Genomic DNA, 12,458 nt, shown 5'->3' with positions numbered 1-12,458 from the left:
GCCAATTCACAACACCCACACTAACTCAGAAAGGCTGAACACAGACACACACTTCCTCCAGTGTACATGCTAAGGGTCACTCCCTTTTTTCGCTGTAAATGTTCCATAAAGTGATATAACATGACTGAAGGAGAGAGCCTTTGGTCCAATCCTCCCACTGCCCTGCAGGTACCCAGAATATCGCCTTTGGCTTATTTTGCTCTGCGGGGACTCAGACACAGAAACGGACTGCTATTTAACAACATGCCGCTGCAGAGGGTCTGTTCTTGCTGAAAAGAGTTTTGTGTCTATAGCTCAACTGTGCGATGATCTCATTGACTCTTGAAGAACGGCTGACTCGCCGTTTCGCCACATCGCCAGCAGGTGGCGACAAATCCTTCCCAATTTTGAAACCGTCCAGTTGCTTTGTAGAGGTTCTTACTCGTCCGAAAAAGTGTGCGGTTTTGATTTACATCAAGACGCAAAATTCAAAACACACACACACACACACATTTTCAGAACCGCTTGTCCCTTACGGGGTTACGGGGAACCGGAGCCTACCCGGCAACACAGGGCGTAAGGCCAGAGGGGGAAGGGGACATACCCAGGACGGGACGCCAGTCCGTCGCATTAAACAATGAAAAGTGAATCCCAATGGGCATAACAATAATGCCTACAGAATGGTAAAGTTAACATTTCTGTGGACCTGAACATACCTTAAATGTATGTTCTGTTATTATGCGCATTTTTCTCTCTTTGAATATGTTATAATATACAGTGACTAGTTACAGAGTTTCTTTAAGGAGCAGTTGGTAATTATTAAAACTGGACCCTGTTACACAAGCTGTTTCGCAGAGACGTCTCTGCTTATTTATTTCGCAATAAAACGCTTTATCCTTGCAGATACATTGCTAGAGCTGCACTCGGATATCCGTTTAAACTAAAGTGATCATTTAAAGTTTTTTCCTACATTTTAGATTCTGTTTCATAATTATTGTCTTATGGTTGAGAAGGGTGTTTAATGGAAAATACAGGTACAGAAATGAACTTAGATACTTAGGAAAAAACCCTAAGCATCCCAAGCTCTCACACTTTCCCATAACAGGAATATTTGATGGGAGTTTACAGGTGTATAATATTTTACGGTACATATAACACAATATGTGTTTTCTACAGTAAAGAGAAGACACGCTTCTTGTTGCCAGCTGCTGCTGCAATATTTAATTTTATGTGCAACATAATGTACGTACAGAATTCTACAATTTACCTAAAGATAGTAAATATTATTTATCATAAATTACTAAAATATCTAAGGGTAAATAGGGATGTTATCAGATGCAATGATTATTAGATAGAGCGTTACGTATAATATAATGTAAATGCGAATATGATTATGAAATGAGCACCGCATAAACGTTTCATCCAACGGGAAGTTCTCTACAGTTTCTTTCCAGCGTGCAAGTCTCTGGTGTCGCAGAGTGTGGATTTATGCAGCGTGACCAAATATTTTTATATTAAATATACTTCCTTTGGTTCTTTCATCCCAGCTGTCTTAAAAAGTTGATCAAATGTAACGGGCAGTCAGCAAAAAGAGGCAGAACTGAATGGAGCTCCATGCTTTTCAGTCATTCACCCGCGCGAAATCTGTCCAATTTAGCGAAGTTTTCCTTTGCATCTGATGGGGAAACTGGTCCCGCCGCTCGATGTTTCATAAAACTGAGCGCTTTTCGCTCCCGTTCGGTGTCGTTGAGCGAAGACGTTGCCTAACGGGAGTGTGGAAGGGTGCGCTGTAAGAAGCAGCCACCAGGTGGCGCCAACAAACTATGATCGCCCATTTTCGCCATAGCGGTCCTCGATTTTATTTTCTGATTCCGAAATATTGTCGATGTCACGTTTTCTTCTGTCGCGCAGTTCGGAAAGTCACCTTTAAAAATATATGTATATATATTTTTTACACTTGAATCTACATTTATTTGTAATATTTCAGCAAACAAAACAAACTGTAAATATCATTCGCTCTCAGTATTGTAAAAACCTAATTAAATGACAGAATTACATTCTATACATTAATTTCTTTCTGCGAACTGAAATGACCAAAGTGGTAACTAATGTAACAATCTTCACACGTGTTGTCTGGAGAAAAAAAAAATAATGAATACATCAAATCAAAACAAACCCATGTTTAAATTCTATTAAATTATGCAGCAGTCTGATGACCCCGAAATAAAACCCGACACCCCTCGGAATAAAAAAGAATGCGGTTTAATCGGCAATTAAACATTATCTGCGCATAACGATTTAAAAATTGAATTAAAATTATTATCGCAGCAATAAGATTTTTTCTACATACATGTCAATTAATATAAGAAATTACTGAGAATAAAAGTTATTTGTTTTTATTTTTCGATTTTACTATTTTAAAATAAAATCCCGCCAGTATGCAAAATACCGAAAGCAGTTATTTAATCGTGCTGAATTTAGTATATATGTAATTTATATAATAATTAAAATAATTATATAATATTAAAATAATTACCGCAATCGTTAATTAAACCAACAATGAAAATAATAGTACAGAGTGGGCAATAAGAACTTTCATCTCTTTAGCTGGTCCGGGTTAGAGATGAAGAAATTGCTGTAATATTGGACAACTGATTTTTTTTTTGTGAATTTCTGGAATAATACTTTTTAAAACTCAAAATAAGAGGAGGTCCGTTTGCAACCAGAAGGGTGATGTTATTTGCAAAGCATTACACTTTTAAGTCCACACACGTGGGGCCTCTGTCTCCCGTCAAATGGGACAGACACACCGGAAACACAGTCTTTAAAGAAATGTCCATTTGTTACCATTTGTACAAACGTCCCGAAATGTTACAAAGTGTCGAACAAGCAGTGTCTGTTAAATATTTTGTATTTGCTTTTCTTTCCATAATGAGCCGTTGACACAGCGCTGTCCGATGGTTTACCACGTTTCATTTCGTTTCATTCCCGCTTTCAGAGTGAAAAGTGTGTTTAATACCACATCGCAGCGCTGCTGTAACGAAGAACTAAGGGAAACGGTTGAAAGTATCAACGTTTGATGGGACGATCGATGGCTGGATAGCATTTCTGCTTCAGATGTTGCGCGTTCGTCTTTAACGCGTCGACGTGCCGCACGGAGACACGTTTTCGCTTCATTCATTCATTCCTTAACACATATTGTATTATGCGCCCCTACGACTACATTTTCACCGACTTTGATTGAAAAGGTGCTGCTGTGCTGTGGATCGCGCCACTTCTGCAAAAGACACTTTTTTTACACCGTTCCCTGCATTTAAGAACTCGTCAAACTTAAAAAGGTGAAATTATGTACTTTGCATTTTTATCATGTGCGATGATGGCAAAACGTGCAACTTGTCGGCTTTGTTTGTGCGGAAGAAGTGCGACGTGTAGTGTGTGTGTAAATGTCAATGTGTCAGACAATAAAAGTACACTGACTCGGTGTACTTTTTTTCACCCAACTCATCAACCTGATCTTTTTATACGAACGATTCCTTCATCAAGCAGCTTGACCGCACTAACAAAGGCTGCGAAGTGTCACTGCTTGTACAGCGTGATCATTAAACCCGGAGAGTCAAACAAGTTTATTGCGCTTTTTTTTGTTTACACAGCAGGTGCTGGACGTGACGTCACGGAAAACAACAACAACATCCCTGTCCGCGACAGTGTCACCCCCCCCCCCACCCCCATCGCACACCAACCCCACCTCCCCCCACCACCACCAGCCCCCCCTCGGTGCAATGTTTTAATAAGCTAGTCCCAAACACCTTGTCGGGGACACTGATACATTGCATCCGAATGCAAAACGTGCCACATCTGCTTACGGACGCGGGAATATAAGAATACAAGCGGAGGTCAGCGCGCGCACTGACAACAACAGCGGCGGAGCGGCGGCTGCACGAGGGAGGGCAGGAGCACGCGCGCGGCTCGGAGCCCCCCCACACCCCCACCCCCCGCCACCCCCCCACCCAACTCAACCCAACCTAGCCCAACTGAGCCCCACCACACCCCGGTTGTTTACCCCTCGGCTTGTTGTTCATTTTCCGTCTTATGATTTACGCTCAGCCTCACGTGCGTGCAGCCGCGCAACTCCTCCTGCATCCGGCCTGGAGGTCTCTGTGTCCACGGAGTAGGTGATCGCGCATCCCGGTAAGTAGTAAGTGTGCGTGTGTGTGTGTGTGTGTGTGTGTGTGTGTGGGTACGTACGTCGCTGGTGTTTATCGCCCGCTCTGTTTTGTGCATTTTTCACTTTTCCCATCACGCGAGCGCGCGCTGCCTGGGGAAGACTGAGTCCGTCTCGCGATTCGGTGAGTGTGTCCGCGCGCTGTCCGCACGTGTGTGCCACTCGTTTCCACTTCTTTTTTTTTTCCCTCCCGACGTGTGTGTTTGTTGTGTTTGCTGTCTGTTCGAGTGTACGAGTTCCAGGAACGCGCTTCGTGTTCTTAGAAAGATCTCGATGTGAACACACACACTGACTGGCGCTCGAGTCGGGCGCTTCTGCACTCGAACGGCGGGACTCTTTGAAAGAAAAGCACTTTTTTAACATCGGTTTTTGAAGGGAAAAAAATCCAACTTTTAGTTAAGCAGAACGAACAGCATCTGTAGGACCTCAGACAAACTCCGTTTCTTCTTTATGACGGTTTTCTTCCCTGCATGTTGGACTGTACACACGCGACGCGTGCAAATCACTCTTATTTAGAATTCTTCTGTCGAAGTGGTGTGTAGTAGTGTGTGTGTGTGTGTGGTCTGTCCGTTCGGACTCGCGTCCAGCGGAGCACATCCCAATGAATGAGCGCGTGGTCTCTCCGTTGCAGTTTTATTTACGGTATTATTTATTCATTGATTATTTGAAATGCGCGCGCACACACACACACACACACACACACGGAGAAAAGTGAGTTATATTATCAGAAAGTGCTGTAAAACGTACTTTCTCCGTCGTCAGACTGAGGAGCGTCAGAAATTTTCTGTCAGGGTCTGTGAATAAGCGAAGAAATATTACGAGCTCTGAGGACTTCGTTTTTACAAAGTTATTGATATATGTAATTCCATACATGTTCAACTTGTGATGCACACACACAGGTGTGTGTGTGTGTGTTGTGAGACCAGACTACGTCACATTCATTCTAACACATGTTGTAACCGCCAGGTTCATATCGTAAAGTTCTCCAGGTTTTTTTTTCGTAATTTCGACGAATTTCTCGGGGCTGCGACGAGAGGAAAAGCGCGGGTGTTTTTAAAAGGACCACAAACGCGAGTGTCGAGGACGAAAAGTGACGAAGAGGTTCGCGCTCCACTCGACGAGTCCTGCTGGAAAACCGTTGTGCGAAACTCGACGCCCCGTCCGTTCCTGGCGAAAATTCTCGAAATTGCGCCACTGTTCCCGCTCAGTGTCACTTGGACCTGTTTATTCGTCACTTTATCAGGTTCATTTGTGAACTTCAAATGTAATTGTACTTTTCACAGGTGGCAGTCCAACACTATCAAGAAGGACTTAGTTCATGTTCCCTCCTGGTATTACTGACACCTTTCGAAACCAGCTTATCAATAATTCATATTCTTAAGAGATGAGGTAAGGATAGTTTTAAGTGTGTAAGAGCTGAATTAGCTTGGCAGCTCGGTTATAGGTGAGACTTAACAGAGCTTTCAGAGAAACATGATTATTTGTTTCCACTGTGTTCACAACATAGTGGAAATATTTTCAAAAATGAATTTTTTGCATTTTCCTCTTGGTGTTTTCAGCCTCCTGCTGGTGCTGTGGAATCTCAGGCTCCACCTGTTTTAGGGTTAGAGTACATTACTGTGACAGTGAGTGGAGGAACATCTGCGGCCACCCTGCGTCCTACGGATTTCACTACGCTCATCGACGAGGATAAATTCGCAAAGGATTCAGACAACCACTCTTTTCTCTGCCCTTTATTTGAAAAGTGTGTTGCACTGGTGTTTGCTTTACTTTAGGTATTTAAGTACTTCACCTCACATGTTTTAAGGGTTGCTTCTTAAAGGGAAACATCCTATTGTTTGGGGCTCTGTTCGAACCCAGTTAATGTTGCGGTGTTCAAATTGGTCTCTTCTGACCGTGGCAGGTTCGATGATCAGGTTTTAATAATACTGTAAAAATATGACTCAAACTTTATTTGGTTGCCTTTGGGATACATGTATTTTAGTGTACCGCACTACAATTGACTGTCACCTACAGAGATCAGTCTCTCTTTCTCTCTCCCATTAAACGGTGACATTAACGGCCTTAGGGCTTATCACTGGTTTGTTATAACATTTAAGTTAAGCCACGATTATACAACATAACTTGTTAGTTTTGGAAGATTAGTTAAAAGGTCTCATCCAGTGTTGAGGAACCCGTGCGGCTAAAACTGGTGGCATCCTCATAGCTTTTTTTTGCCTTTTCTAACTTCAGACTGAGATGCGGTTTTTTCACATGGTGTTTTGAGCATAGAAACTGTGTTTTTTTTTCACCTTTATGGTAGTTGTGTTGCTTTTGTAGAAAAGAAAAGAGAATGTGGAAATGAAGTGCACAGAGGTTGGATTTATAAAAGCATTACACTTTGAGCAGTTTGCCAGGGTCTTAATGCATCAGCTTCAAAGTGCATATAGTGCAGTTCTAAGCCTGATGGCAATTAAAGTCGCACTGTTTCTGTTTTTATCACTGCAAACTTAACAGAAATGTTTCCATGACAACCCCCATGGTAGTTAAGGCACTCGTAGATTGCACAGTATATAAATATACATGTATGAACATATTTCTTCAGAAAAAATTAATTTGATTACCCGTGTTGAGTGTGGTCCAGTGAGTCCTGAGCGAGAAGTCAGTCTTGACGTGAACTCGAAGCTCTTTGGTACTGCTTTCTTTTGTATTTCCTCTCCTCAGATATAAATGCTGTGATTTTTGGCTAAGAAAACTGGGTGTGGTTGGCGGATATAACTAAAATATTGTTTTCTCAGTAAAGAATTTTTGGAGTGTGTTATGTACCGGACATTTTTTCAGTGTTTTTATTGAAAAGGGGCTGAATTTTATTCCGTTTTCTTTATTTTTCATTCAGGTAACAAGAATGTGGGTAATTTGCTTTCATTACTAAATTCGACTTTAAATGAAAGCAGATTTTAGACTTTGAGACCATATGTTTTTTTAATCATTGTCTTCCAAATGATCCTATTATTCCTTTGTGCTAAAACAATTTTATATTCACGATATTTAAATTTTGCATTGAAGGTATGATTTTGTTTTCATTGCAGGTGCAGATCCACAAAGATTTTGTTTCCACCATAGTACAGCACATATTTAATGCTCATACCAAGAGTGTATTTATTCACTTTTTAAAATTTGCCTGCACATGCTTTTTAAGGCATTTGTCTGAAGGCATTTTTACATTTCTGGGCTTTCAGTTACAGGGCCGGAGGGGGGCAGACAGCTGTGTTTGACTTCACAAATTACCCCGCATGTTACTCCAGGGTTACCCCAGCTTGGCTCCCTGGTAGCAACCACAGGATCACTGGCGCATTGTGGTGTGGGAGCCTTGTGCTATTCCGGGTGGGTTTGTCCTATTCTGTACGTTAAGTGTTTATTCCAAACTGCAGTGAAATGAATGTTGCTGCCTGGCAAAGTCTGCACTCGAGATGTGCAGTGTGCAGAATTTAATAAGTGACTTCTTGGAAAGTGTAAAAGAACTGTGGTAACAGTTTTGAAGTGCACCCCAAACCATTTAATTTCATCTTGTATAGCAGTTATTGTGGGTTGTCATTAATGTGTTATCAAAAGCTGTCCTCTTGTGTCTCTGCTGCGGGCTGCGGATCTCGGCGTAGCTGAATGGATTCACCGATTCTGTCAGACGAAGAGACCCAGTTTGCAGTGATAAATCGCAGAGGGAGCCCATATTATTAAAAGTCACTTAAATTCTGTAAAAAAGGAGCAAAGGAAATTCTGCTGTTTTTCCCTTGTGGGTGCTTGGCCTGAGAAGCTTGTTGTTTTGGGCAGACACTGTAATGGTGATTTCATAGAAAGAATCCCTGTCCCATCATTATGAAAATCATTTTAAGGAGCAGAGCAGCTAATGAAATTAATTTTTCATATGTGGGGAAAATATTTGAATTTGTTTTTGATAACACATAGCATTAATCCTTTTATAGTGCGGTCAATAATATTTCATACTAATGTATAAATTAATTTGACTTGCAGGGCTTGCGTGTCAATAACAGAAGGCACCATTTAGTTTTTCCAGTTATGTGCTATTCTAGTGTGTGAGGGTGTCTGATGTGACATAAAATATTCATTGTGATCTATGTGGTCAATAATCTAAGGGAGAGCTACAAATTAGGAATGTGCAGACGTGACTTTTTTGAGACGTACATTTTTATATATGTGACATTAGGAATGCCAGATTTTGTGTCCGTCCTGCTTTGAATTATCTCGCGGGAGTAATATGAGAAGGATTTGTGATTGTAACGTCTTTGAACAAACGCATTAGGCTGCAGAAAGAGCGGGGTGCTTGTGGCTCGGAGAAGCTGGCTCTGTGCTAGAACAGGTCACTGCATAACTTACGGTTATCATGGGTGTGAGCCTGTGCCACGGTTCAGACATGTGAACGGCTGCATTCCTGATGTCAGGACTTCACTCTGTGTCCTGCTCAAATCATTTTGTGAAATGTTCTGCGAGTAAATCTGCACATTTGGATCACTGCCAGCAGAACTGCAGAATTTTGAGAAGTTATGTTACACTAATTTATTAATTACAGGAGAATTTTGTCTAAACCAGCTCACATAAATTACAAGGTCATTGCCTTAGACAAAGTACTGTGTCTTTGAATTGCTTTTGTGCTGAGCACAGGTTTTAGTGTGGCAGTTCCAGGGAACGGCCTGTCAACTCATTACTCTCCTTGATTCACTTTTGGCCCTTCTTGTTTATGAAAATAAACTTCTGTGATGTGCACAGGAAGCTTCCCTGGTTGGAATCTCTGACTTCCACTGCAGATGTCTTTTTGTTCTTGATATGTGAACTTGGTGCAGCTGTCAACTTGAGGGATGTGATACTGTCTGTGAAGGTCTGGGGTTTGATGGCCAGAATGTGAGGTCTGACTTCTTGTGCCCTTGACCTTCCTGGCTGAAACTAGACACCAGAATGGTGTTTAGAAGAGCACTACTCTGCACCCCATCCTGTCTTACCGTGGCCAAAAGGAAAGGGAAATTTTGTGGGCCATCGATGGCAATGGCTGATCTTCTAATGGGGCAGCATTCAGATTTTGTGGAAACAGCTGAATTCTGACTGAAAATGTGGGGACTGATGGTAGTGTTTGAAGCAGACAGGGTCTTTGGTGATGGCACAATATGACGTTAGGTGATGAGCTCCTTGGCAATATGGCCGCTTTCCAGTACAGCTGTGGCATATGGTCACGGCAGAACCACGGCTTGTTTTTACGACATTGGGTGAGTGGTTTTTAATTTAGATTGTCATTTCTGGCAATGAGCCTCACAGATGGTGTACATTATTGCAGCCTCAAGGGTCCAGCTGTTGCTTATGAACTTTATTTTTTACTTAATAATCTTTTTTAAATCCAACACAATACGGGTGGAGAGGAATCGATTTATTTTAAACATTCTGTTTCGTCTTATCACTTGAGGGGGACATGATGGAAAAGCGGAGATGATGTATGGTGATCGCAGAGAAACGTAGTACGCGTAGGCTGCACAGAGACACCCACGGGTTCAACAGTGCTGCAGCTCCTGGTTGTGGATGCCTCTGGGGGATAGCTGGGGAGGTTTAGTGAACGAGGGGCAGGAATTCCCATGATCTGAATCTCCAGTCTTTGTGTGGGCTGGTCATTCCACTGAGACGTGCACATACATTAGTTTACGTATACTTGTGAGGACTTTACACTGACTCACTTTAATAAGCGATTCCCAACTACACCTCAGAAAAAAAAACACCATAAAAAAAGTTGATGACTGACAAAATATGTTGGCATATTTTTATTTTTAAAGCCAACTAGCTATAGATAAAAGCATTCTACGTCACGTGCATCCCCACAAGTTATGGTTTTCAGTAGTTTGTCCATGTATCAGCAGAAATATATACAGATGCACACAGAGACAACCACAGTCCTGAGTGGTCTAGAAACTGACAGATCTGTGAAGGGCAACAGGCTCGTGGGACTCCGGGTGCGACCGTGTTTGTTTTTGCCTCTTGAGGATGTGAATGGAAGGCTTCTCTGAGTCCCATGGGGTGGATAGACGAGGATACCTGTCTATTACCAATTACCAGGGGTTACCTGTCTACCTCCAATTATTAACTGGTTGAAAGAAACTCCAGGAGAGGAGGGTATTGGCAAGGTCCAACCATGTATGAAACAAAAATAAGATCTTGCCTCAAAGCTACTTTTGGGATTTACAGTAAATGACATCCTACCAGAGGAACAAGGGACCCAAACAGAATCAAATAAAAATAGTGAATAAGCCTCTTCTGCCATCCGTGTCCACGTGCGAAGAAGTACCTTGGCCATGTTTACCCTTTCATTTGGTCAGGTGACTGCCTTGTTGCCTAATGGGAAGTTGAGTACTTGACCAGGGTTTGAGCCAGTGAAGATTACATTATAAGGCTTTAATTCTTTGAAGGCACACTGTGACTTGGCCATTAAAAAGAAATCAGTGATAGTTCTCACAAGTGTTTTATTAATGTTCATTCAATTGGAAGCACAAATGACCTGTTGGAAGAGAATCCTGGTCTGGCTGTGCAGATCAATCAGGAATAAGGTGGATAATTTTCTGTAATGAAGAAGCCATCTGACATTTATGATCCATGCTAAAAATAAGTGATGTGCTCAGATGGGACATACTCCTTTTTTGGAGGAATTCATGGAGATGTTCAGTTCCACTTGGTTATACATCTTACTAGTGTCTGTCTTTTTTCTTCTCTCTTTCTCTTCACTCTTTGAAATACTGTTTCAGTGTGAGTCATTTGTTGCGCTCAGGGGTGTCCTTCAGTGAGCCAACCCCCAACCTGTATGCTGCAGAGCCGCCTCTGTACGGCAGTGCTGAATGCCGGCACCTCTCCGCCAGGGCGTCGCGACAGCCCACCAGCACGTTCACGTAGAGCTTTAGAGGCCACTGCAGAGAGCGTCCCTGCTGCTCTGTCGTATTCAGGTCCGCACAAGGAAGGAATCAAGGGGTGTGTTGTAACAAGGAGGCAGATGGAAGCACACAGATAAGGCCGACAAACAATTGCATTTTGTCTTCTGTTATGATGTTGACAGCAGCTAAAAATTTAACCAATCTACTTCCCCCCCGATCTGCATTTCAAAGAAATCTCATTTAGCCGTGTGTCGGAGGTTCCGAGGATAAGGTTCCTTTATTGTGCCTCCTGCTGCATTCATTGCAAATGATCTGGTGCAGATTTAGTGTTGGCTGCTTAAGAGCAGGGTTTTTAAACACTCTGAAAGCAGTAGTGTCTAGACTGTGCACTGAGGATAATTACATGTCCACCAATGAATATAATGGCTATGAGCACTATCTTTGTTCAGGGTGAATTGCTCAGCATACACAGATAAAGCTTCTGCCCCTCAAGAAAATATCGCCTTGACACTCCTTAACACCACACAACAGGGGTATGGTGCTTCTTTGAAGGATTATTGTCCCCTGTAATCACTCTTGTTGGCATTGGCGTACTGGTTGCATGCATGTTTCACATTACACGTCGGATTCTGACGCTGCTGCTTTGTGCTTTAAGCTTGTAAGAGGCAGTTTAGTGATGATGCCTCAAAGATGGAACAGAAAACAAGAATGCTGCAACCTGCATAATTAAATTTCCAGTTTTCATGATTCAAAAGTGTTGCTGGCTTATAGGTTGAAGACAGAACACAGTGGATGGAAGACTTTTTGTCATAAAACCAACATGGCAGAATTTTGTGGTGTGAAAGTTATTTGAGTTGTTAAAACACTTCAGATGTCAAAGAGAGGAATAATGGAAAGTTTGTGTGTTTTAGCATGTGTAGGGAATTTCAGCCAAGTCAGTTGCCCTGTTTCAACACACATAGAGTATATGGTTATCGTTAACCTTTACTGGGCTGACACATTTCTCCAAGGCAAGTTGCAGTATTATACAAGCAAGTTTACAATGATTTACCCATTTATACTGCACGCTATACCTACTGTGTCAATTCAGCATAAGCACCTTGATCAAGGCTATTACAACAAGAGCAGGAATTTGAACAAGGAACCCCCAGATGGCAAGATGACAGCTCTACAGCAGCACTATTCTGATAGGTTACCTTCCAGTCTGAACATCGATGTCGCAGCACCTGAAGGCACCGAGACCTGTGAATATTATTGCATGTGGCAGGTTCTCTTTGAAGTCATCAGTGTGGCCGGAACAGGTCCCCACCGCTCCCAGTCCAGCCTTCCTCAGGATTTGGCAGCTGTCGGTTGCCTGGGGTCAT

The sequence above is a fragment of the Scleropages formosus genome, chromosome 2 (genome assembly GCF_900964775.1).
Source record: "Scleropages formosus chromosome 2, fSclFor1.1, whole genome shotgun sequence".
Taxonomy (NCBI): Eukaryota; Metazoa; Chordata; class Actinopteri; order Osteoglossiformes; family Osteoglossidae; genus Scleropages; species Scleropages formosus.
Note: the sequence above shows the minus strand (reverse complement) of the source record.